This window comes from Pogoniulus pusillus, chromosome 2 (assembly GCF_015220805.1).
Source record: "Pogoniulus pusillus isolate bPogPus1 chromosome 2, bPogPus1.pri, whole genome shotgun sequence".
Classification (NCBI taxonomy): domain Eukaryota; kingdom Metazoa; phylum Chordata; class Aves; order Piciformes; family Lybiidae; genus Pogoniulus; species Pogoniulus pusillus.
Genome location: NC_087265.1, coordinates 27,128,714 through 27,155,550, shown reverse-complemented (window position 1 = coordinate 27,155,550; position 26,837 = coordinate 27,128,714). Strand labels below are relative to the sequence as shown.

General features: G+C 48.0%; 1 long non-coding RNA gene across 2 annotated transcripts in view; it reads right to left on the bottom strand.

Annotated features, from left to right (window-relative positions):
* The window catches only part of LOC135187802 (uncharacterized), a 40,119-nt gene that overhangs the window by 6,513 nt on the left and 6,769 nt on the right, over positions 1–26,837 (bottom strand). The window lies entirely within an intron of this gene.

Here is a 26,837-nt window from a genome sequence, read left to right as displayed (position 1 = left end):
GGGAAAAAAAAGTCTAACTTGTTTGTAGGAACCACATTGCTGCACATTGTTGTCGTCCTGTGTTGTGTTAGGGCATGAGAGAGAATGGAAAAATAAATGGCCTACAGTGACAGCTTCCTAGGACTTCCCAACTCTTGGGCTTGCTGATGAGTGACAGTTGAGCAACACATGTGTCCAGCTGTTCTGAATAATCCTGGCAGAGCAGCTCAGAACAGGACCATTCACACTGCGGAGTGACTTGGAAAGAGGTGTTGCACTTGAGAGTTCTGACACAAGCAAAGGGCATGTGTGCGGGAGGGCAACACAGCCAAGCTGTTTCACCACTGTACAAGCAGGGACAGAGCTCTTTGTGATCCCACAGCAGCAAAAGCTGTGCAACAGGCTCTCAGGTTAGGAGCCTCACCTCATCAGCTGGAAACCAGCAGTGTGATCCCTCCCTCCTGGCATCTTGCACCTAGCAGCAGGTTAACATTTAGAGGCCTGATTTAGTTCTTGCTGCAGTCCCCAGGAGCTCCTCTGAGAAGGCAGAGCCAGTGGAATGGGCACTACGTTGTCAAAGGCTTAAAAAAACACTTAACCAACCCATCTCAGATGTCTCTCTGAATGTAGCTTCACTTCAGGAAGCAGGAGCACGATTCATCACTGGCTCTGCTGAGCAAATGGTTATCCCAAGAGACCAGTTGCCTTTACTGCTTTTACTTAAAGGTGCATTTCCACCTACTGTAAAACTAGTACTACACAAAGTAACTATTGATTGCGTTCTGCTGGCTCTCTTAGCTTCAATTAGAGTAAAACATTGGGTACTGTCTTCATGTTGTGCAGCAAGTCATTCTCTTCCCTTCCTGTTATTTTTTTATATATACAAAGAAGAACTAAAAGTTCAGGTTTTGTACTATTTTTTCTATGTTTTTAACCATAGCCTTTTTTCACAAGTAATAAGTGACAGGAGAGGAAATGACCACAAGTTGGACCAGTGCAGGTTTAGGTTGGATACTAGGAAACGTTTCTTCCCTGAAAGAGCAGTCAGGCATTGGAGCAGGCTGCCCAGGGAGGTGGTGGAGTCAGCATGCCTGGAAGCATTCAAAAAATACGTATTTATACTGCTGAGGGCTATGGTTTAGTGGTGGAGTCAGTCCTAGGTTAACAGTTGGACTTGATGAGGATATTGGAGGTGTTCTCATGATTCTATGAAAATCCTAGAGCAACTCACCTTGCAACACTGATGAAACAACTATTTTATACCCATCTACATCTTCCACTGGCCAGAACCCAGACATGTTATCGATGGGACATTAATTTAACCTCTTGAAATGATTGTGAATTAACGGCTGTTACAACACATAAGGATTCATGAAGGAAAGTGGGTACCTTCTCAGTTTAACACTTGGTAAATGTGGGAGGAAAATCTCTATTTCCCCAGCTGGATTGCAGCATCTGTTGTGCTTTCCCAAAGGAAGCAAGCAGCACTGACATAAGCAGGAGTAATAAGTGCTGTGCTCCCTGGTGCAAAGCATTTTCCTGTGATGCCCTCCAAGCATTTTATTGGTCAGCGTAGAGTAAGGCTGCCTCTCCCTTCTATGTGGGATCACACATAGAGTCCTACTGAGAAGGTACTGACTGGGACATGCATATACCTGTGGACAGTCTTCCACTTTGTGTAGTGTGTGTACTTCCCATAGGGTCATCAGGAGACATATCACAGAACATTAGGGGTTTAGAAGTGACCTTTAAAGATCATCCAATCCAACCCCCCTACCAGAGCAGGACCACCTAGGGTGAGTCACACAGGGGTGCATCCAGCCAGGTTTGGAATGTCTCCAGAGAAGACCACAACCTCTCTGGGGAGCCTGTTCCAGTGTTTTGTCACCCTCACAGTGAAAAAAAGTTTTTCCTTCTGTTCATGTGGAACCTTCTATGCTCCATCTTGCACCCATTGCCCCTTGTCCTATCATTGGGCATTTCTGAGCAGAGCCTGGCTCCTGCCATCACATTTCACATCTTTATAAACATGAATGAGGTCATCTCTCAGGCTCCTCTTCTCCAAGCTAAAGAGCCCCATCTCCCTACTCAGCCTTTCCTCACAAGGGAGATGTTCCACTGCCTTCAGTAGCTTTGTGGCTCTGTGATGGACTCTCTCAAGCAGTTTCCTCATTGGCATTTAGTCATCCATCTCTTAGGGCTGAGCTAAAGCTGCTGCCATGCAGAACTGAGGGACATGAAAAGCTCAATGACATGGTTCAGTAGCCCCCTAAAGAAGTTAAATCCTGATCATTATCAGATGCCATGTAAAAAAAAAAAATGTATATATGTATATATACACACAAAATGACACATGGTGAATGATTTTGTACAGATTTTCTGAATTCAGGCTTATTTTTATCTTGTGATACAAGAAGAGTTCTTAAAATGTAATATAATCACAGAATACATACAGTTGGAAGAGACCTCAAAGACCATCCAGTGCAATCCTTGACCCACACTGAATGGTCAACACTAAACCTCTAAGTGCCAGGTCCACATGGCACTTGAACACTTCCAGGGGTGGTGACTCTAACACTGCCCTGTGCAGACCATTCCAGTGTTTGAGAACCCTTTCAGTGAAGAAATATTTCCTAATATCCAGACTGAACTTCCCCTGGTGCAGCTTGGAACCATTTCCTGTGGTCATGTCTCTTGTCACCAAGAGAAAAGGCTCCAGTCTCCCTTCAGGCAGTTGTAGATTGCAAGGAAGTCTCCCCTCAGCCTCTTCTCCAGACTGAACAACCCCAGCTCCCTCAGACAGTCCTTGCAGGCCATGTAGCTTCAGGCACTTCGTCAGTCTTGTTGCCTTTCTCTGGACACATGTCAGCACCTCAGTGTCCTTCCTGTAATAAGGGGCCCAGAACTAAACACAACACTTGAGGTGTGGCCTCACCAGTGCTGAGTACAGGAAGATAATCACCTTCCTGTCCCTGCTGGCCACAGAGCACAAGCCAGGATACCATTGCCCTTCTTGGCTGCATGGGCCCACTGCTGACTCATGTTCAAGTCAACTGCCTACCAATACCCCCAGGTCTCTCTCCAAATCTCAGCTTTCCAGTCACATAAGCCAGGCTTTATCCAGGTGTTAACTTCAGACCAGTTTTGAAAGCCAGCCCTGTATTTGAACTCTAATGAAACTCCGCATTATGAAAACTCCATGTGACATTTGTCCACCTTAGCTGGCAAGGTGGAGTTGGAGCCTGTCCAGCAGAGCGTAGATACCCACCTGATCATCCCTGCCCATCTGTAACACATAGGCACCATCAGGCAACACTGAGACTAGGGGAGGGGGGGTTGTTCAGCCTAACTGAACCCCCCTCAGCACAGCCCCTACCACAGCTGCTCATCCCCCCAAGAGACTTCACTGAATTCCCAGCACCAGGAGCCTTCCACAAAGCCTGCAGAGCAAGGGAGCTCCCTCCTCTGACAGCCTTTCTGCCAGTCTGCAGAACCACCACGTTACTGCTCTCCTTGCTGTTCATCTCTCAGAAATGTTTAGGAAGAAGTTCTACATGGAAAGAGTGATTGCCCATTGGACTGGGCTGCCCAGGAAGGTGGTGGGGTCACCATCCCTGGAGGTGTTTAAGGGGAGGCTGGATGAGACACTTAGTGCCATGGTTTAGTTAGTTAGAAGGGTTAGGTGATAGGTTGGACTTGATGATCCTAGAGGTCTTTCCCAGCTTGGCTGATTCTGTGATTCTGTGTGTATGCTGCCACAACTGGGTTTCTTTTCCAGCCAGATGAAACAAAATGGGGTTTCCTGCTACGGTGTGTTCACTTCCCTAGAGATAGGAACTGTGCCATACATTGATCTCAATCAGTTTTGCTGTATTTCTGGACAGGATTATCAATAAATCCTCAAAAAGATTAAGACCAGCCAAGCATTACTGTATTACTCATTCCAGGTTGTCTCTGTTAAAATCCTTACCCTCCACCTCTGCAGTCACTGAATTGAGTGGTCACCCCAGAAAGCACACATCTCATCTCTACAGCTCTCATTAATTAGTGGGTAGCAGGGCAACAGGTAATTAGCAGCAAGTGTTGGCTTTTATCAGGCAAATGATGCACTAGGGGAGGATGCAGAGAGCTCAGATGGAGCATTATGTCACACAAGCCACTCCATGCTGGCTCTTCCTGGGAGAGCTCATCGGGTACAGGGTACCCAGCAGAGAAGTGTGACACTCAGAGCATTGTTTTGACGGCCACCCTCTGAGTTCACGGGGTTGATTTGGCATGTAGGTACCTGGTGTGAAAAGTACAGAGAAAGTGAAGGGCTTTATAAATAACCCCAGCTTTTCTATCACTCCCTGTAGCAAGAGGTGTAACAGTGGGAGGACCTCCACTGCTAAAGGTGCATCAAGCAAATGGAATCAGAAGTGGTGGCTAGTGCAAAGCACTTGCTTTCATGTCAAGATCTAAGAGTGGGAGATACTAGTCTTTAAGCAAAGCATGAGTGAAGAGATAGCAGAAGAGTTTTAAGTCCATGGGAATTTATTCAAAGTGCTTCAGTCTGCAAAAATGGAACTTTAAAAAAACCAAACTTGTTTTGGTTTAGCTTAGCACGAAAGGTGTCTACCCAAACTGGCACGAACAGGTGTCTACCCAAACTGGCACGAACAGGTGTCTACCCAAACTGGCATGAAAGGTGTCTACCCAAACAGCCAGAGTACTTCATAGGAACTACAGTTAAATTATTTCATGCCCCTGTTCTCCTACGTGGACCATGTTCCCTCCTTTAATTTCCCATCCTGCTGTCCACCCCTCAGCAGTGACAGGGCTTCATGTGGTTTCTCTGGCCAGGGCACAGCACAGGAAATGCTGCCCTGCAGCAAACTGGAGCCATGGAAGCAACCTAAGAATACAAAGCATGCAAGCCATAGCTCCCATGGGTTCAGGGAAGAGATGTCTCTGCCCAGCTGACCCCACAAACAGCCTCAGCATTTCAAGAGTCATCATCTTGTCCCCCAGGGGAAATTAAGTGTCTAAGTATCAGAGTCTCCATGATAACAGTTTGTTATCAGCTGTGCTGCTACAAACCCAGAGCTTCTGAGCTCTGCCTAGAGGTCAGCAGGGTGTGAAGGCTGTTGTGCATGCACCCCACCAGCAGGGAAAGGGACAGGAGTCAGTAGGTCTTACAAATGAAGAGTGAGAAGTAAACCTGAAACACTGCCTGCCAGGACACCATCAGCAAAGCTTCCCTGATCTTCCTTGTCAAGCCTGACAGTCCTGCATGAACTCTGCCAGACTGCTCACAGCACCACAGTGCCCCCGGGACTGCCTGCTCCCGCTACGCCCCTGAAGCCAGCCCAAGGAAGCAGCACTCATTTGAAGGTTCAGTCACTAGACACCAGATAGTCTCCACAGCCAGTAATTAAAGCCATTTGGACATCCAAAGGGCAGTAGTTCTCTTAGCAAGGTGCGGCAGCTCCTGGCAGCCAGTCCTCCCAGCTCCTCCACACCCCACCGTTGCCATAGCAGCATGGAGGATGTGCACCTTAGTGCTCGTTAGGCTCCAAGAAGCATTTCCCATGTGAGCTGGGCTGCCCAGTCACAGGCACAGCTAAGCCATCACACTGAAAACCAGCAGGAGCCTTTCTTGTCTCCTTCGTGCACTGCCTGGCCCTGTTTGAAGCTTTGTCTCTCAACTTCCACAACGCTCCAGTAAGCAGCATCTGCTATGTGGGACACCAGGTAAACAGACATCCTCTGACGCTGAGTTTGACAAAGGAGTCTTCCCCCCCCCTTCACTTTAATATTTACTCCCCCACGCAGTGTTTATTCTGCAGTAGGAAAGGAAATTAATCTGCTGTGCCTGTGCTAGCAACCCGCTGGAACTGCCAGCAGCAAATGTAAACTTCAACATGACCTCCTGGGTCTGTGAAGCCTGGATCACAGTCTGCTGGTTTAGTGTTTTAGGATTCCACAGATGCCAAAAGTAATCTTAGTTTACATTAACTACAGGCAGGTCAAAGACACTCCGCTGAAGCCAAGAGCACTACTTGCATGAGTAGAGCCTACTCACAGGCAAAGGATTATTGGCAGTAATAGGGATTAAAAACTGAAGCCATCAGACCCTAGGTATTTTTTTTTTTTATTATTATTATTATTATTATTATTATTATTATTATTATTATTATTATTATTGCTGTGTAAGGCCTTGACTATGTAAATTGGTCACTGGAGCTGAAGCAGTCCCAGGATGATGTTGCCTGCCCCACCTGCATTCCTCCAAGGGCAGGCTTGGGGCTTTTGAAGTTTGTGCCATTCTGGAGGACACCCAAGGCTAATTACAACAGGGACTGACTGTTGCCCACAGCACAGAAGCTGCTGAAATGTCTTCGTGCTCCAATACTGCAAAAGCTGCTCAGTGAAGTGGAGCAGGCAGTCCAGGCTCTGGCTTCCAGCAGACTGGTGTAGGAAGGAGTGAGGTGAGGTGGTGACAGGCAGTGATGAAGCACCCACAGCAGTCACCCTTTCACAGGGCTGACACAACAGGGCATGAGGGTCTTGCAAAGCACATGAGGGGCATGACCTTTGGCAAGGTCAGTAACAGGTTTAGGGTGACATGTTGAGTCATGTCACACAGTCACTGCTTTGGGCCTGGCTACAGCCTGGAATGCTGCTCTGCCTCCCGCTCCTTAGCTGTGGCACAGAGAAGAGAGGTTTTGCCCAGACTACAGCCTGAGAGACCTGAGAGTGTAAGACACAGTATCTGTGGCCTCTCTTTCTCTCCAGCTTTCAACTAGAAGTCTGTATTTACATCCAGCAGCAGTAAACTGAGGTGATCTGTGCTGGCTCCAGCTCTGCCACGCACTCTGTAGTGGTGGACATCACCATCTCTGCAGGAGGGAGGCTAACTCTGGTTAGGCCTTCCCTGCAGACATTGCTGGTACCAGTTCCTCTCTGACCATACGCAATGCACACCTCCTAGGGAGGGTGACCAGCAGCCTGGTAAAAAACACTCTGCTGGCAAGAGCTGCCATTGCTATAGGGTGGGTAGGAGTGATGAGGAGACTATCAAGATAGGAACAAAGCAGAGAGCCTTTTCCTAATAACAGCAGCATCTCAACACCACACACACCTCATCCCATGTGTGCAAGCCCATATTCCAGTGCCTTCAGGTTGCTATGGACAACCAAAGATTTCTAAGCTGTCTTGCAGAACAGGGCCCTATCACACTACATACAGCAACAGCACTTGGCATTTTCATTCCCAAGGGCTTTAGGTCAGAAAGTAAGAAATGGTGACATCACTCTGCAAAGGAAGATACTCAGGGTACGATCTGAGGTAAAACTGATCCCTCAGGTAAAGCACACCCATTGAAAGGCTCCAGAGAGCACTTCCTCAAAGACACAGTCCCTTCAGATAACCCGCACAACATCTCTTCTTACACAGTAAAAAATACACCCACAGCTTCTTTCTTTGGATCTAATGAACAAGAACATGGTGCTCTTAATACTGGATGCAGGGAGCGCTCTTTCCTGCATTTCAGACGGGGAAATGAGGCAGAGCATAATGAAATGACCCACCCAACAGCATGCAAGGGGTCTGTGACCTAACTCCGGCAGACAGGTCTCCAGGGGCTGCTGACAGCATTGCAGTTTCTATCAGGACCAAGACAACTATGACATTTACAGTCATGGAACCATAGAATTGCTTGGGTTGAGTTCAAAACACCCTTTAAGATCATCAAGTTCTAATTCTCCCAAGCCTGGTGCAAAATCATGTTCCTCAGCACCACATCTCTGCCTCTTTGAAATACCTTGGGGGGCCAAGGATTCAACCACCTCCCTGGGCAGCCTCTTACAGCCTTTGAGAACACTTTCCATGAAGAACTTTTTTTCTAATCTCCAACCTAAATCCTGCCCTGGTGAACCTGAGGCCTTTTCCTCTCATCCTGTTGCTTGTCACCAGGCAGCTGTAGAGAGCAATGAAGTCTCACCTCAGCCTACTTTTCTGCAGGCTAAACAACCCCAGTTCCCTCACCAGACCTGTTCTCCAGGTTCTCCACCAGCTTCGCTGCCTTTCTCTGGACCCACTCCAGCACTTCAATGTCCTTCTTGGAGTGAGAGCCCCAAAATTGAACCTGGTACTCAAGGAGTGGCCTCACTCCTCACAAGGAGTGCTGAGTATAGGGGGACAATCACTGCCCTGGTCCCACCGGCCACATTATTGCTGATCAAGGCCAGGAAGCTGTTGGCTTTCTTGGCCACTTGGGCACACACTGGCTGATGCTCAGCTGGCTGTTGACCAACACCCCCCAGGTCCTTTTCCACCGGGCAGCTTTCCACCCACTCTGCACCAAGCCTGGAGCATTCATGGAGTTGTTGTGACCCAAGGTGTGATGGTTTGGGTGCTCCCTGCCCCTCCACACTTTAGAAATAACCCAGACTAGACTCAGCCGGCTCTGGAAATACAAATGAAGCTTATATTTACAGCTGGCACAATATGCAAACAGATAGTCACAGTATATACAGTTACAGACAGAAATATACAAGGTAAAAAGGTAATACAGAAACACAGCTCCCTTCCCAGAAACCTAAGTCCCCAGGAGGGGCTCTCAACCACCCCTTGCCCTTCCCCCTACCCCTCTCAACCTTACCCCAGTCCCAAGGAAGAACAGAGGTTCGGCCAGAGGTTAGGAAGCAAAGTGGGTTAGCCCAAAAATGGAGGGTGAGGTTAGAGAGATGCAGCTCAGCCAGCAACCCCAGTGAGAGTGATGCTGAGTGATTATCTAATGTTTTTATTTCTTCTTCCTGTACTCCTCAGCAAGACTGTGAGCTAAGTAGACATCACCATTGTTTTCTTTCCACAGCCTGTAATCTAGTTCTTCTCACCAAAACATTCTAGCCTGCTTCAAACTAGCACAATAGGGTAGGACCTGTCATTTGACCTTATTGAACCTCATCCTAACAGCCCCAGCCCATCAGTCCAGCTTGTCCAGGTTGCTCTGTAGAGCCTTCCTACCCTCGAGGAGATCAACACTCCCTCCCAGCTTGGTGTCATCATTTAGTGGCATTACTCCCATTTTAAGCTGCTGAAAATGCCTGTACAATTGGCAGAATTACAGAAACTCACCCCCCCACAACCTGCACCTTTCATCTGCTTTAAAATCAAAACAATCAATTCAAAACCACACAGGATAGTTAATGAAGTTCTAATGTCTGTACCTCTCTTTGGCTTAGTGCAGAGAAAATGCCAAGGAAAAAGATCTAGGAGTACATTTTTGCTGCTGCTTCCCCATTTATACTCAATGCATGTCCTTCTCTCTTTCAGCAGATCTACAAAGCACCACGTAATTCATCTTCCCACCAGCACACCTCAGTGATTAATGGAGCTTTATACCCAAGGAGCTGGGTTCATCGCAGCAGACAATGAGAGATTTGATTACCGCTAATACAGTATTGACACAAACGTCAATGCTGGAAGTCAAGCAAGAGCACTTGGAATCAAGGATCCCTTTCATCATGATTATTTTTGTTTGCTCCTTCCATTTTAAGACGCTATTGCTCTGTGTGTTACCCAAACACTCCTGACTATGACCATCTGGGGACAGTTTAGTCTTTTTGCAGCACTTCATTAAGTAGGAGGCACCTTTAACAAAGAGGTGCTGTGCTTCTCCTAGCTGTGTTACCATTTAAACACACAGTGCTCCTGCCAGCACTCAGTGATAACCAATCTCTTGTTTGATCCAAGTCTAATATAGCAGGAAGAGGGAAGAATGACTTGGGTTTGGGGTTTTTTGGTCTCTGGAGGATTGCACTGATCAAATCACTCAGATCTTGCCTGCTCAAAAATTAAATGATCCCATCACTCAGCTGAACCAGTCTGATCTGCTCATTGACAGCTTGCCTTGCACAGGGCCTGTCACAACAGGAGTGGGAGGCTTCAAGTTTCCCTGGACCATGCTTCCCAGCTGGGCAAAGGCATAACAGGGCTACTCTGTTAGGTTGTCTGGCGGGACAGTGGCTTTCTGTGGGGCTGAGGAGCTTTGCACCTAAACATCTTTCTTGGTGCTGGGCTTCCTTGGCCAGGCTCCTGGTTTCAGACTGTGGTGTCTGACCTGGGTCTTACCCTCTGCCTCCCTACATACTTCCATCCTTTCCTCTCCCTTATGGACATCTAGAGATTTCCCTCCCATGAGGGATAACAGTTTCAGCTGTTTTCCCTGTATGCTTTTTCATGAGTGAATTTCATTTTGATGCCTTCTGACAGTGCCTCCAGCTTCTTTGGGCTCTACCAAGCATCGCCTACAAGCCCTAGGTCTTGAATATAGCATCCAGCTCTGTGGTTGGAAATAGGTCCATGAAGAAACCCAGTTACCCTCACTGAGCAATCATTAAATTGCCCTATCTTCAAGAAGGAATTGCCTCAACTTCTGACACAAGTATTCCACTAAGGGCTAGAGGAATAGACAGGATGGGAGAAAAAGCAGTTTGTGGGGGGCTAGGGAGGCAGCTTTTAGTAGTATCCATACAAATACTGAAATCCTTAAACTCAGTGTGGAGGTTGCACAAGAAATAATGTCTTGAAGCTGATCTCATTTCTGTCCAGGAACAAGAGTGGAGTGAGGGGAGAGCAGTGGGAGGCCAGGTAGTCACACATCACTCTGACCTTTATGCCTATCCTTCAGGAAACAAAAGCACAGTCCAGGCAAAACAGCAAGTCAGCAAGAAACCGTACCTGCTTTGTGTCTTAGGAAGGTCTACCCTCAGGGTGTCTTTCTGTTGGTGCCCGCATTGCAGTTCTTCAGCCTGCAATGAACTCTGCCACACTGAGGTGGGACCTGCCACCTCTCATATTGTATGAGAGTAAAATCTGAGGGTGTGGTGGATGAGAAGCTGGACATGAGCTGGCAGTGTGCACTCACAGCCCAGAACGTGTCCTGATCTGCATCCCCAGCAGCATGGGCAGCAGGTGGAAGGAGGGGATTCTGCCCCACTGCTCCATTCTGGTGAGACCTCACCTGGAGTCCTGGTTCCAGTTCTGGAACCCTCAGCACAGGAGAGACATGGACCTGTTAGAGCAAGTCCAGAGGAGGCCACAACAACCTGAGGACTGGAAGCTCTCTGCTTTGAGGCCAGGCTGAGAGCTGAGCTTGTTCAGCCTGGAGAAGGCTCTGGGGAGACCTGGTGGCCTTTCAGTACTTCCAGGGGCTGAATAGAAAGCTGGGCCTGTTTTAACAGGACAAGTGGTGATGGTTTGAAATTAAAAGAGGGAAATTTAGACTAGATATGAGAAGAAATTTTTTACACTGAGAGCAGTGAGAGCCTGGCCCAGGTTGCCTAGAGAGGTGGTAGATCCCTGGAACCATTCCAGGTCAGGTTGTCTGGGGCTCTGTGCAACCTGCTCTAGTTGCGTATGTCCCTGTTGACTGCAGAAGGATTGGACTGGATGACCTTTAAAGGTCCCTTTCAATGGAAAATATTCTATGATTCTAAATAAACAACTCAGCAGAGCTTACTACCTGGGAAACTGTCAAAGTAGAAATCTATAACCCTGAAAAAAGATCTTGAAGAGCTAAAGAAATAAGCTCTGTACTTTTTAGTAATATATTACAAGCTGGAAGTCTGCAAAAGCTGTTGTAACCACCTGGACAGAGCAAAGTATGAGACTGAAAGGCAGATAAATAATCTCCTTGTCTCCTTTGTGCTGCAGAGTGCAGTTAGGTAGCATCCACATGTGACCTGAGATGTTGGACCAAGGTACTGCCAGGAGTGGGATGTGAAAGTAGGATGAACAAGCTATAACTCATAAATTAAACAGAGAAAAAAGTCACCACAGGACTGAAGTGCTTTCAGTGAAGTGGTATTTATTCTGCTTTTACTTGTTTACTTACTATAATGCACTATGATAAACATCCTCCACCTAGCTCATCACAACCCCATGGTAAGCTACAGACTTGGGGATGTGTGGTTGCAAAGCTGAGACTCGACTGTTGTGTTTAGTTCTGGGCTCCTCACTACAGGAAGGACATTGAGGTGCTGGAGCATGTCCACAGAAAGGCAACAAGGCTGGAGAAGGACCTGGAGTACATGGCCCACAAGAAGCATCTGAAGAAGCTTAGGTTGCTCAGTCTGGAGAAGAGGCTGAGGAGGGACCTCCTCGATCTCTACAACTGCCTGAAGGGAGGCTGGAGCGAGGATGAGGCAGCTTCTCCTTGCTGGCAAGTGACAGGACCAGAGGAAATAGCCCTAGGCTGCACCAGGGGAGATTCAGGCTGGATATTAGGAAATATTTCTTCACTGAAAAGGTTCTCAAATACTGGAATGGTCTACCCAGGGCAGTGGTAAAGTCACCATCTCTGGAAGCGTTCAAGCACCACGTGGACCCGGCCCTTAGGGACATGGTTTAATGCTGACCCTTCAGTGCTGGGTTGAGGGCTGGTGATCTTGAAGGTCTCTTCCAACCAGATATATTCTATGATTCTGTTAGACCTGGTCAGCAGCTTCTTAAGTGGTCATTTCATCTTCCTCAAAACCTAGATATTCTTACAACCCATTGTTAGCCTTGAATTATTATTTAGTGTTAAAAGCCAGAATGAAGGATCTGAGTGACAAACAAGAACAATTTGATATTATTTCAAGCTTGGAAGAGAGTTCTACAAAGAAGGGACACTGCCCAAGAAACTAGATTGGAAAACACTTATTTTGAGACTACCAGGGTGCTTTCCAGCCATGGAAAGTCAGAGGAAGCTCTGCTCTTCATCACCTCCTAAGCATTACATGGTTGTAATCTGAATTCCACAAGATTAGGAGGGAGACAAAGATCACCTCCCAAATGGTTGGTCAGCAGTGCAATCCATGAGACAACCAGAGATGTAAGCCACAATTACACCAGTGAACATCAAACCAGGAGGGAAACGCCATCTCTTTCCTGCTGCAGGCTATGAAAAACCTTCCCTTGCCCATGACTGGAGTGTTTAAAAACCAAGGTTGACAAGCACCTGCCTGGTGGAAGTCATGCCCTGGGGCCAAGGACTAGCCGAGATGACTGGAAATGTTATCCAGAACTCTGTTTGCTGCACTCCTACATGTGCTGCACCTCCCAACTGCAGCACTGGCTGTTCAGAAGCCTGTGTCTGCTGGCAGATGAGATCATGGTTACTACAGTAACCACAGCGATTTTCTTTTCTCAGGGATAGACAGAGGAGGTGTTTTCCTCCAACACTCATGTATGCTCAACCTCATGCTTAAATGCTTGCTGCTGCCAGGCTCTACAAAGCAGCTCTGAAACAAAGAGTAACACCAGCGTCTGGGCCACGCATGGGTACACCCCAGTACCCACATCTCATATTGCAGGGCTGCTACAGAGTTCTCCCCAAATGAAAGCCTCCACAAACTTCCTTCCAGATGCAATGCTCAGGTTTAAATACAGCAAACGAAAACTTAACTGCAATACCTGTGGAGACAAAGAACAGTAATAACCAAGAGAATTTAGGGTTCTTGTTGACAGATGAGAAACAACCTTGGTGTGAGCCTGGAAACTGCTGTGCACCCTGTAAATAAGATAGATGGACTGCCCTCTACACTGGATCATCAGACTGCACTTAGCTGGCATGTTCCCGAGTCTCTAGGACCATCCTAAAGTTCAAGCTGTACATTTAATTTACTCTCCCACTTACCCATACCATTTGAATCTAAGTGCAAAACTTTCTCTGCCCTGTGCATCCTTCTTTACTTTTAGACATTCCTCTGTTGCTTTATGTTTGCTTCCCATAACAGAGTTCCAGCATGTTGGAGGTTGGAAGGGACCTCTGAAGTTCATCCAGTCCAGCCCTTTTGCTAAAGCAGGGGGACCCACAGCAGGTTGCCCAGGATGACAAAGTCCAGGAGAGTTTGCAATCTCTCCAGAGGAGGAGACTCCACAACTTCTCTGAGCAGCCTGCTCCAGGGCTCCACCACCCTCCCAGGGATTTTTTTCTCATGTTTAGGTTGAACTTCCTGGATTCCAGTTTGTGTCTCTTGCCCCTTGTGTTGCTGCACATCACTGAATAGAATCTGGCCCCATCTTCTTGCCCACCCCCTCCCTCTCCCCCCACCAGTTTAGTTCATGCTGATCATTCAGAAGATCACCTCTCAGGCTGCTCTTCTCCAGGCTAAGCAGTCCCAGGTCTCCCAGTCTCCTCACCACCTTTGTAGGCTCTGTTGGACTCCTGTCTCTCAAACTGGGGAACCCTCAACCCTCCTCAGAATAGAGGAGGAGAACCTCCCTTGATCTGCTGGCCACACTCTTCCTCATGCAGCCCAGGATCCCAGTGGCCTTCTTGGCCACAAGGGCATATTGCTGGCTCCTGGTGAACTTGTCCCCAAGAACTCTCAGCTCCGTCTCTGTGGAGCTGCTCTCCAGCAGGTCCCCTCTCACCTCTACTGGTGCAGGGCTTATTCCTCCCTAGGTGCAAGACACTACACTTGTCCTTGAACTACTTGACCTTCATCTCTGCCCGACTCTCCAGCCTGCCCAGGTCTTGCTGACTGGCAGCACAGCTTGAGGGTGTGTCAGCCACCCCTCCCAGTCTCTATCGAGTTATTCTTCTCCTGATAACGTACTAAACCTCTATTCATACAGAATGCTCTCTAATGTGTCTCTCCAGGCTTTACCTGGGGAGTCAGTTCTCTGGAATAACTTTTCTTTATCACCAGGCTTGGCCTGAAATTGAACTGACAGAGCCTTTCTTCACCCCACAGAGAGCACTGGTTTTGAGCGTATGAGCATTAAGTGCTCACCACTAAGAGCAAAAGCTTTCTAAACTGACTCTCATGTATGCAAGTGGGACTTAACATCTCCCATCCCAGCACCTTCCAGAAGCAGAGATTGTTGTAAGCATATTTCTGAGGCCGTGTAGGTCTGAGAGAATCACAGAACTGTTTAGGTTGCAACAGACCTTTAAGATCATCAAGACCAACCGTCAGCCCAGCACTGCCAGGTCACTACTGAACCACGTCCCCCAGCACCACATCTACATGGCTTTGAAACACCTCCAGGGATGTAGACTCCACCACTGTCTTGAGCTGCCTGGGACAGGCCTTGACAACCCTTTTTGGGAAGAAATTGTTCCTCGTAACCAACCTAAACCTTCCTTGGTGTTTTGTATGAATCCAGTGGTGCCTGGCTTTATGTCTTGTATCTCATTTTCATTGCCACATCTATAACTTGGAGGTTTTTTTCCCCCTTTGTGAAATTCTTCCCCTGGATCTGCTTCCCTGTACCGGGCACTTCTCCCAGTATCACAAACTCCTTTTCCCCAGCACACAGTTTCCCATCCTATTGTATTTATGCCTCTGCTTGGCTGCTTCTGCCAGCACATTTGTTGAGAAAATAGCAGCCCCTGGGGGCAGATAGTTCTTAGCTTTTTTTCATGCCCTGCAGTAATTGTACCTACTTATTAAAACCCTCACTGGCAGGACACAATAACCTTTAGCATTTATATTTCTTTGTGAGCTTTAAATGAGAGCTTCTGCCTCCTCTCCAGCCTTGTCCATCATCAAATGCTGCCCTGCACTCTGATGTCACTAGCACACTGCAACAACAACTTGGCCTTTGGATTACATTTATTCTATCTACCTGTATCAGGCTGATTTACTGGTTCCTCAAATATTTGCTTCCCTACGCTCTCTTAATTGAAGATTCTTCCTGGCTACATTTCTTTTCACTGATATTCTACAGAGAACAACGATGTCCCAGCATCACCCTCATGGTGCCTTCTCCATTTTCTGTGCACAGCACCACACTGATCCCAGATTTAGGCCACATCTGACACTTCAAGGGACAGTGACTCCACCACCTCCCTGGGCAGCCTGTTCCAATTCCTGACCACTCTTGCAGGGAAGAAATTTTCCCTAATGTCCAACCTAAACCTCCCCTGGTGCAACTGGAGGCTGTTTCCTCTTATTGCATCACTTGCTACTTGTGAGAACAGACCAACAGCCACAAACAGGTCAGCTTTGCTTGCAGTTGCTGGTAACATTCCATCACCTTATCTTGAAATTCTTTTTACTTTATAATCATGAATCCTCCCCTAGCTTCATTTCATCTAGCCCAGTTAACATAAAGTCATCCTGCTCCAAACTCTCTATAGCAAACTCTCTTCTTAAAGCTCTGGTTCAATGCCCTCCCTTGCTTTCATTTTCTTTGCTGCTATCATGTTAACACTTTTGTTAAGATGGAGGTGTAGCACTGACCATTTTTCAGCCCAGACCATGCCCATTGTCTCCAGATGTTGATGCTGTAAGTCTGTTTTAACACAGCAGGCTGCCTGCAGTGTGATGCCACCTTACATTCTCCTTGTGTTATTGTAAGTGCCATTATTAGGTGGAACTGACTGACTTTAACACAGTGTTCAAACAGGCTACAGAGATATCTGTGGTGCTGATGTCATTCCCATGCTTCAATTATCTGATCTTCCAGTTGTTTGTCTTTTTCTATTGCACAGCACTGGAATGATGTCTTAGCATTAACATCTTTTATTAAGTAGACTGGCACCTCACTCCTGCTCCCTGGCTCTGCTCAGTCCTCAGAACATCTAATTCCTTCTGCTTCACACCCTCAGAATCAACTTAGGACTTTTGAAGGGTTGTTCAGATTTGGACTTGCATTAGCAGAGTCTCCCAGCACAGGGTTAATACAGGTACATAACAGTGGGACAGAAGACCTTGAACCTCTGGGGACCTCATCAAACCATTTTCCTTGCCTTGTGATCAGATGTCCCTCACAGCTCATGGTGGACTACGTGCTTTTCTTTCAGGTCTTCAAATTCCCACGAGAGGGGAGACAGAAGAGCAAGGTACACAATCTCCTGTGATGTGTCTCTGCTTTTAACACAACTCTTACATTGTCTCCGGCAGGCAGATAGAGGAGAATTCCCTCTGCTCTGTCATTTGTACACCCTGTAGCCACTAAGATGGCACCAGACGAGTGGCACTTTTTCGGGGCCAAGCACTCAGCTAATGACAGTGCACCGCTTTCATCGCCTTAGGCTGCAGAAGAGCACACAAGACTTGACTGCAAAGGAGCAATGTGTTGCATGGCTCCTGAAGTCACCCCAACCCCACTCAGGATGAGAGTGTAACATCAGGATGATGTTACACTCTCATCCTGAAAGCAGGTGTAACAAGGTGTCATACCCAGAGGCTCCCAAGTGACTGTCACTGCCTGGCAGCAGGTCAAGGGGCCTCATGCATTAACCCACCTTATCCTAATAGAAGGTTATAGCAAGAAAAAACACTGAAGCCCACATCTGGAGTACTGGGTCCAGATCAAGAAGACAGGAAACTACTTAAGGGAGTGCAGTGAAGGCTACAAAGATACTGATGGGCCTGGGGCAACTCTGTGAGGAGTAAAGGCTGAGAGACCTGGGCCTTTTAGCCTGGAGAAGAGCAGCCTGAGAGGCGATCAGGTCAATGCTCAGCAAGAGCTAAAGGGTGGAGTGCAATAGGCTGGGACTTGGATCCTTTCAGAGGTGCCCAGTGACAGGACAAGGAGCAATAGAACAAACTGAAAACCAGAAAGTTCCACCTAAACATAAGGAAAAACTTTTTTTTTTTTTTTTTTTGCTGCAAAGGAGCAGGCTGCCCAAATAGGTTGTGGAGTCTCCTTCTCTGGTGAGATTCCACACCCACCTGGACACTGATCCTGGGTGGCCTGCTGTGGGTGACCCTGCCTTTAGCAGGGGGACTGGACTAGATGATCTCCAGAGGTCCCTTCCAACCCCTACCATCCTGTGTTTCTGTGTTCATTTGCAATTATGATAACACATTCAGATAGATTAAAATCAGCCTCTTAAAAGCATACCTCAATTCTAAACCTAGAAAACCTGGAAAAGGACTTAAAACTGCTGCTGTGCTGGCAAAGCCTCCTGCTCCACACAGCCTTAACACTAGCAGAGACACAAAAGATTCACAAGCCCTTTGCCAGATCTCCCCTCGTTTGCAGCAGACTGGCAGCTTGGCAAGAGAAAGCACGAAAACAAACACTGCTGATCTTAGGAAGCAATAGCAGGGCTGCAGAACCCAGCCTCCCCAGTCTGCCCAGCCACCTGCAAGAAGAACCAGCTCACCTGCCCATGTTTACCTGGGAAGTCAGAGGGGAAAAAATAACTCTCCATCTGATTTTCTGGGATTTTTCTGTCCTTCAGCCTTCTTTGAATGCCTGCACACACTAGGGAGCCAGCAGCTCAGCTCCAGGAGCAAGCAAGGAGATATTACATAGAAACAATTAAAGGAAGGCTCAAGCTGTGATGCTGGATTCATTTTCAAGGACTCCAGAGCTTTTATCCCTCTTGTGGACTTTTTTTTTCCTCTGTATGTGTGAAAGGTTTCTCGTGTTCAGGCAGCTGCCCGCTCCTGCCCTCTCCTGGCAGCCTGGTACTGGGGAGGACAGAAGGGACTTGCATGTCAGAAGCCTGTTTTCTGCAGACACCATAGCCCAAAGCAGATTCACACAGAGGTTTTCTCCATCTCTAGTGCGTGCCAGAGTTCCCCCATGCTGGGTTAAGCGTCCTCTGTGAACTGTGCCAGAACACCATACCTCCATGTATCCAAAATGACAGAGATATTGCAGCAGCTGTAAAGCACAAATAAGGAGGAACCAGCGCAGGGGAAAAGGGGCTCTTTGACTTATATCAATTATCATTTTTCTTCCCATCAAGTTTTGTTTGGTCAGTAGCTCTTGTAAATTACCTCTGGCAGCACACACAGCAGCCATTTCCAGAACATCCACGTCACTGGCATACACAGAGTCACAGAATGAATCATAGAATGCGTTGGGTTGTGGACCTTTAAAGGTCATCTAGTCCAAATCCTGAACCTAGATCAGGTTGCTCAGAGTCCCATTAAACCCGACCTTGAATGCCTCCAGGGGTGGGGCCTCCACCACCTTCATGGGCAACCTGTTCCAGTGTTCCACCAGCTTCACAGTAAAGATTTTCTTTCTGATGTCCAATATAAAACGACCCTGCTCTGATTTAAAACCATTGCCCCTTATGCTACTGCTATATGCCCTCATAAACAGCCTCCCCACCCCAGCTTTCATGTAGGTCCCCTTTAAGTACTGGAAAGTCCCTTACAAGGTCTCCCTGGAACCTTCAGACTGACAACCTCAGCTTCCTCAGCCTGTCCTTGCAGCCCTCTGATCATTTTTATGGCATCCTGTAGACCTGCTCCATCAGAATCATAGAATCAACCAGATTGAAAGAGACCTCCGAGGTCAGCATCACCCAACCCTAGCCATTCAACTAGACCATGACACTAAGTGCCCCATCCAGGCTTTTCTTGAACACCTCCAGGGACAGCAACTCCACCACCTCTCTGGGCAGCCCATTCCAATGGCAAATCACTCTCTCTGTGAAGAACTTCCTCCTAATACCCAGCCTATACCTCCTCTGGCACAACTTGAGGCTGCATCCCCTCATTCTGTTGCTGGTTGCAACATCCACATCCTTCTTCTATTGAGGGCACCAGAGGTGGATGCAACTCTGCAGGTGAGGTCTGATCAGAGTAGAGTGGCAGAATCATCTGTGTAAATACACATCAAGGCAAACCTATTCACCTATTCCTATTCACCAGAGGTAACTGCACTCACCAAATAGCTGCAAGTGTTAAACTGGGGTTAAGCACACTCAGCATGTCCTAACCTGTCTGCACTGGGACATGAAGAGAGACTTGCGAAAAGCAGCACCTGCAGGGCAGAGTAAGATCTTGGTGCCACCAAAACCTGAGGTCATGGTGGATGTCAGGGGCCAGGAGCTGGCCAGGTTTGTGTCTCTCTGTTCTCCTCCTTCACCCAGAGAAGTTGAGCTGGCTGGTTTATGCAGCAGTAGAAAGGAAAAGACTCGTGGCTTTCAGGCAGCTGGAGGTTGGGGCAGCCATTTAAAGCCAGGATGAGCACTGAGCTCATGAGGCATCCTCCAGGCAGCATAAACAGGTCTTGAAAACAGGAGGTTCTCAGAGATTGGCCTCAGGGCCTGCATGCCCACTAGGAACCTGCATCTCAGCCAGGGGGAACAGCAGTCCCAAGGGGACCAAGAGATGCAGGCAGCACGCTGGTCCCAGTGCCAGCACACAAGTACTGCTCACCGCAGCTCACGCTGTGCTTGGGCACAGCTGTTCTGCACAGTCCTGCATCAAGAATATTTGTATGCCTCTGGTCAGTTCTGCTTTCTTCCCCATGTAGCTCTCCCGCTTGTGTGGCTCCCTGGAGCACTACACAGAGGTGACTGCCACTAAGAAAGGTCTTCGGTAGGACTGCAGCAGTTAGGCACGCCAAGGAGCAGCCCCACCCGCCTCAGCCAAGGGCCTCCTTCACAACAGCTTTCTCATTTAAATCTGCCTGGAGCAAAAACGTGGCCCATCTGGAGGGAGACATTTCAGACTGCCCTAGAAGCTCTTTCTAATCTCCCAGCTTTCCCTGGAGAGGTTGTTCTCCAGCATTCCCTCCAAGCTGAATCAGATGTACTTAAAGGGATGAGTCCTATCTTCCTAATAGCTCTGCCATTTCTTTTAAAGGCCACCCAGAACAATCATCTCAGGTTTTTTTGTTTGTTTTTTTTTGCCTCAGTGGAAGATTAATTAGCACCTCAGTCTTCAACCTGAATGCTGACTGGTGCAGCTGGCAGAGCTGCACACTCATGGGCTCCCTTTTCACACTATTAACACAAAAATCATTCTGTGTGGTCACATCTCATAGAACCATTTTGGTTGGAACAGACTTCCAAGATCATCAAGTCCAACCTAGTGCTGCCAGGTTAAACCCTCAGCACCAAATCTATGTGGCTTTGAAACCCCTTCAGGGATGGGCACTCTACCACCTCTCTGGGGCAGCCTGGGCCAGGCCATGATAACCCTTTTGGGGAGGAAACTTCTCCTAACATCCAACCTGAACATCTCTGGCAAACCTTGGGGCTCTTTCCTCCTGTGCTATGACTCAGCTGTATGATTCTCCACTACTTTGTCCTCTTTTGGTTATTGGCAGACACCAGCCTGTGCTTCTTAACTGGTACTGTGGCCAGAGAGGAAAGATGCTGATCTACAACAATTGTGTAGATTTTCACAACTGTTTCACAGAATCACAGACTTAATCAGGTTGGAAAAGACCTTTGAGATCATCAAGTCCAACCTATCACCCAACACCATCTAATCAACTAAACCATGACACCAAGTGCCACATCCAGCCTCTTTTAAAGCACTTCCAGGGACAGTGACCCCACCACTGCTATCATGCTGTCTTTGTTTTCTGCAGAGGTCAGGCTTCACATTTCATACTGCCAGCAGCCAATACTCAGAAGTGATGCCTTGGCTGCCTCCTTTCTCCTCAGCAAGTCATGGTTCAAAAGCCATCCTGGTTGCAGGTGCAGAGGGTAAGGTAATTTCCCTGGGGAAATAAGGAAATGTTCACCTGGAAGACAAAGTTTGCTGATGATAGCAAACTGTGAGGAGTGGCTGACACTCAGTCAGGCTGTGCTGCCCTTCAGTGAGACCTCGACAGGCTGGAGAGCTGGGCAGACAGGAACCTCATGAAGTTCAACAAGGGCAAGCATAGGGTTCTGCACCTGGGGAGGAATAACTCCATGCACTAGTACTGGCAAGGAGTTGACCTGCTGGAGGGCAGCTCCACAGAGAAGAACCTGGGTGTCTGGTAGACAACAAGTTCACTGTGAGCCAGCAATGTGCCCTTGTGCCCAAGAAGGCCAGTGGAATCCTGGGGTGAACAAAGAAGAGTATGGCCAGCAGTTTGAGAGGTTCTTCTCCCTTTTTACTCTGCCACAGTGAGACTGCATCAGGAGTAATGTGCCCATTTCTGGGCTACCCAGTTCAAGAGAGACAGGCAGCTGCCAGAGAGAGTCCAACAGAGGGAACAAAGATGGTGACAGGACTGGAGCATTTCTCTGATGAAGAGAGTCTGAGAGCTGTGAGGCTGTTGAGCCTGAAGAAGAGCAGCCTGAGAGGGGATCTGATCAACATCCAGCAAGAGCTAAAGGGCAGAGGACAAGAGGATGGGACCAGGCTCTTTTCAGTGGTGCCCAGTGGTAGGACAATGTGCAACAGGCACAAACTGGAACCCAGGTGGTTTCACCCTGCTAGGGGGATGCCAAAGCCTTGGAGCAGGCTGTCCAGAGAGGTTGTGGAGTCTCCTTCTCTGGAGAGATTCCAAAGCCACCTGACCATTGTGATCATAGGCAGGCTGCTGTGGGTGATCCTGCTTTAGTAAGAGGGTTGGACTAGATGATCCCCAGAGGTCCCTTTCAACTTCTTCCAGTCTGTGGTTCTGTGGAGCAGTGCAGCATACAAAGTTTTGTGTGGCTGGAGCAGAGCACCACTCATGCACCTTCACCCTGCCTTCCATATTTTGCCCACACAGCCCAATAGCATCATCAGCTCACTTTCTCCTTTTTTGGTGGCTTATAGCCAAGGAAATGAGGTAAATAAGCTCCTACTGCTGGTGCCAAAGCCACTTAACACTGAGTGTGGTGAGAGGCATCACAGGGCCTCATTTACCAGCTCCCAGCAGAGTCAGGGGCAGCAGGTACATCTGGAGCCACCGCTGCCATTTCTGCAGCCCCCCTGTTCTTAGCCCTGTAGACTCTGGGGAGCAGTCTCAGACTCAGGTTCCTGAGCTCTGCCTTTCACACAAGACTGCTTATAGCTTGGAGAGACAAGAAGCCAGTAAGAAATGCTATGCTTTAGAACTTGAACGGGGTTCAGCTGGCTGAAGACAAGCTTCAGAGCCTGCTCCAATGTCTGTGAAGCCGCTGGTAACGCAAAGACTCCCTTTGAGTTCAGAGGAGTGAAGTCCCAAGGGAGGAGGGAGTCGACAGCCAACCTGCTTTGCCTCGCAGTGCAGGCAGAGAAAGGGAGTTGAGCACAAATCTCGTTGGTGCATCAAGTTACAAGCAAGTCCCCTGAGACTGCAGATGCTGCAGGAGAGATGAATGCAAGGTTCAGATCTTCCAGGGCTTTTTGTTGTTCTTCTTTTGCTGAAAGCTGCTCCAACAGGGAGATTCTTTGCTGATCTGATTTTGCCCAAGTGTTTGTGCTTTGGAGTCACTTAATTTAGATAACAAACAAATTACAACCTCACGCAGAATCTTGGCATTTCAGAGCATCCTCCTGCTCACCTACACTCTCTTGGTGAATATTCATCCATTCCCTTTCCTCTATCCCCAGCCACTCCACTGCTATCAAAGGCACTTCCTTTACACTTTAGGCTGACAAACAAGCAGCATCCTTTGTTGTTCTCCTCCCAGAACACCAGGATGTAAAGGACAAATCGCAGTGCTGGGATAAACTTCAAACAAGGATCAGAAAACTGGTTTGGTTGGAAAATACCTTTGAGATCATCACATCCAATCGTTATCTAACTCTGCCAGGTCTGGTGCTAAACCACGTCCCTCAGCACCACATCTCTGCCTCATTTAGACACCTCCAGGGATGGGATTCAGCCACCTCCCCAGGCAACCAGTTCCACTCTTTGAGAACCTTTCCAGTGAGGAGGGTGTTCCCAGCTTCTTCTGCACAGTTGGGATGGGCCAAAGGGGTATACTCAACTTCTGCTCGGTTGGGACATAACCTTCCTGCTACCCTCAGTAGCTGGCGGAGGCTGCATCTCCTCCCACACTTGGCCGCCCCCCTCCTCGGAGGCGCCGGGCTCAGTGCGCAGGTTGCTCCCCCAGGCGGATCCCGGCTCGGAGGGAAAAATGCCTCCTGTCCACCGAGGTTTTTTCCCTTACCGAAGTGGCACGGGGAGCATCTCGTCTCTGGAGGCTGATCTCGGCCACTGACAATGAACGGAGCTAAGAAATTAGCTTCTCTCTGACATTGACTTTGAACAGTGAATACTGAAAGCATCCCGGACAGTTTGGCCTGGATAAATGTCAGACCTGTGTATACAGCAAATGAGTTTTAAAGATGCTCCATCATGACACTTCATGTACTTTCAGCAATCTTTCAGCAATAACATAGAGCACTTTCCCCCCCTCCAGGGTTTAGAATTAAACACAGTCCTAGCACTCTGTAAGCCCATTCAGCTTCCAAAAATCATAGAATCATAGAATTGTTTCAGTTGGAAAAGACCTTTAAGATCACTGAGTTCAACCATTGAACCGACGCTACCAAGTCCCTCAGCACCAAGCAAGTTCATTTTCCCTTTACCCAACCTGGCTTCTGCTTTAATGACTGAAGTGTTTCACTGCTGAAGATACAATCAGCTGCCCTGAGTGCCGTGGGCTAAGTCGAATCTGCTGATCTTCACACCAGGGACAGGCCAGGGACAATTCTAGGTGTTGGAGGACAGAGTTGTATAGCAGGGAGAAAAAATACAAGAAGAAAAAAAATCAGAAGTACTTTGTAGAAAGTGGGAGAGAAATGATGATGGATCACAGGAGAGCACATAGACACAAACCCCAAAGAAGAGTGATCTCTTGGAAGGCCTTGAAATCAAAAAGAAACATGACCTTGGTCATGCAGGAATTCAAAGGGAGGAGAGGTTGTAAGATGAAACCTGCCACTGTTGAGCCTGGAAAAGAGGAGACCAAGAGAGAATCGTATCAATGCTGATCAGGACCCAAAGGGTGGAGGTCATAAGGATGAGGCCAGACTCTTTTCAGTGGTGCTCAGTGATAAGACAAGTGGCAGTGGGCACAAACAAGAGGTTTTGTTTGGATTTAAAGAAAAACTTTGCTGTGAAAGGGCTGCAGCCCTGGAGCAGGCTGCCCAGAGAGGTTGTGAAGTCTCCTCCTCTGGTGAGAATCCAAACCCACCTGGACACTGTGATCCTGAGCAAGCTGCTGTGGGTGACTCTGCTTTAGCAGGGGGATTGGACCAGGTGACCCTCAGAGGCCCCCTCTAACCTCCATGATTCAGTGTGGTTCTGTGTGAGAAAGATCATCTTAGCTGTGTGTCCTCTGGCTTGGAGGGAGATTTTGTGCATAGAAGGGTGCAATATGGAAAAAGACTGCAGAAGCCAACAGAGATGATGTTGAAAGAGATCTTTAGGTGAAAGGAGAGCAAACAGATGTGAGCACAGCAGGTGTTATCTGAGCAGGGCTATTCTTATCTTTTCTGAAGAACTGGTGAGGAAGCTGGCAAGGAGAGGACTCTGCTTGCTTGACACAGCAGCTGCACTAGTGAACCGTTACTAGTGACACGGAGCCATGTGTGTCACCAGGGTGAAAGCTCTATATCTTTGGCTTTCTTGGCTTTAACCTGAGCAGCTCCTGTTCAGATGCTGCAATGAAGCAGGTTTCCCATTTGCCTGTCCCACAGCAGGCTGTTTGCTTGTCTGAAGTTCTTTCCTGACCTTGGCTGCTCTTTGGCTTGACTGCTTGTAGGAGGTGGAGAGGCACAATTCAGCAGACCTCAGCCCATGCATCTGTCTGATGTCTCTAAGAACTCAACCTCTCAAAGAAAGCAGTTTGGTATAGATAGAAAATAGAGCATCACCTGTTTAATTACTGTTCCTGTTCCTCTGCTGCCCTGACAACTAAGAGCAATAGTAACTGATCTGTGGGCTGTCACCCTGTCACCTTTGTGTCATGACCGCGTGTGTTCTGAAGGGTTGATCTCGCACTCTGAGGGACACAGACATAGAAGAAAACAAAGACCTCTGTTGGCAGTGGGTGCTTGTGAAAGCCTTTGCAGCAGTTTATGACAGCCTGTGCCACCAGAAAATGCTGCCAGACATTCAAAAGAAACATGCAAAGACCTGAAAGTCTGCAGAATATGAAGCAAATCACCAGGGCTAGGATTCTCCAAGAGAAATTAAATGGGACAATCTTCCTGGAGAGTGGACCTAAAATAGTGTGAATATTGCTGTCTTGCTGTGATCTAAGTCATGCATGGAAGTTAATGTGAACAGACCTGACAACTCCATATGCGATCCAAAAAAAACCTTCCCACAATGCAAGACTTTACTTCCATGAGGAGGTTTTCTGCCTTAGGCAGCCTGACCCCAGGCAGGGTACAACGATCTCATCTCAGGGTCTTAGTGAAGGGCTGAGGCTTCCCAGCAGAGGTGTCAGAAGTGAAGAAGCCAAGCTGGGTGTCATGGGACATGGTGCTTCACAGGAGGATGTACTAGATGCATTTTCTGTTGAAAGCCTACCCTTTTGGTTCCAGGAAATCTAAAGTGGTTTCGTGTCTCTGCCGCAAACAATTCACTTCCTCCTCCTTGTAGCAAAAGGAAGCCACAGGGACTTTAGGCAGGAGAACATTAACCCCAGAGAGAGGCCACCTCTGAAATACACCTACATACACCAGTCACTCTTGGCTGTCACAGATACACTTGGTTATTGCTTGACCTATTTCTGGCTTCAGCAAAGGAGAAGAAATACAACCCACCACTGATTTTGCAAGGTGTTGTTCTGCAGAATAAACCAGACACAACCCAGTGTTTGTTTTGCTTCCTGGGAATCTGTTGCAGAGGTCACTAGAGACGTTATCTCCTGTTAAAATCTCTGTAAAGAGAATGTGTTTCCCATTTGGGAGGTTAATAGTTTCTTAAGCTACTCACTTGCCCTAGATCTCCCTTCCCTACAAGAGTTTGTGTAGAACAAACCTTACCAAGACAAAAACCTGGGAAATACAGAGTGGCTTTGATTCCCCAGTGGAGGGGGCTGGAGCAGGATCTTCAAGCCTAATAATAACACTCCCGGCCCCACCCTTGGAAACACTTGGGTTCAGGCTGGACAGGGTTCTGAGCAACCTATTGAAGATGCTCCTGCTTGCTGCAGAGGGGTTGGACTAGAGGACCTGTGAGGTCCTTTCCAACCCAAGCCATGCTACAGTTCTACGTCCGTGACCCCTTCCTCCACCTATGCTGCCTTC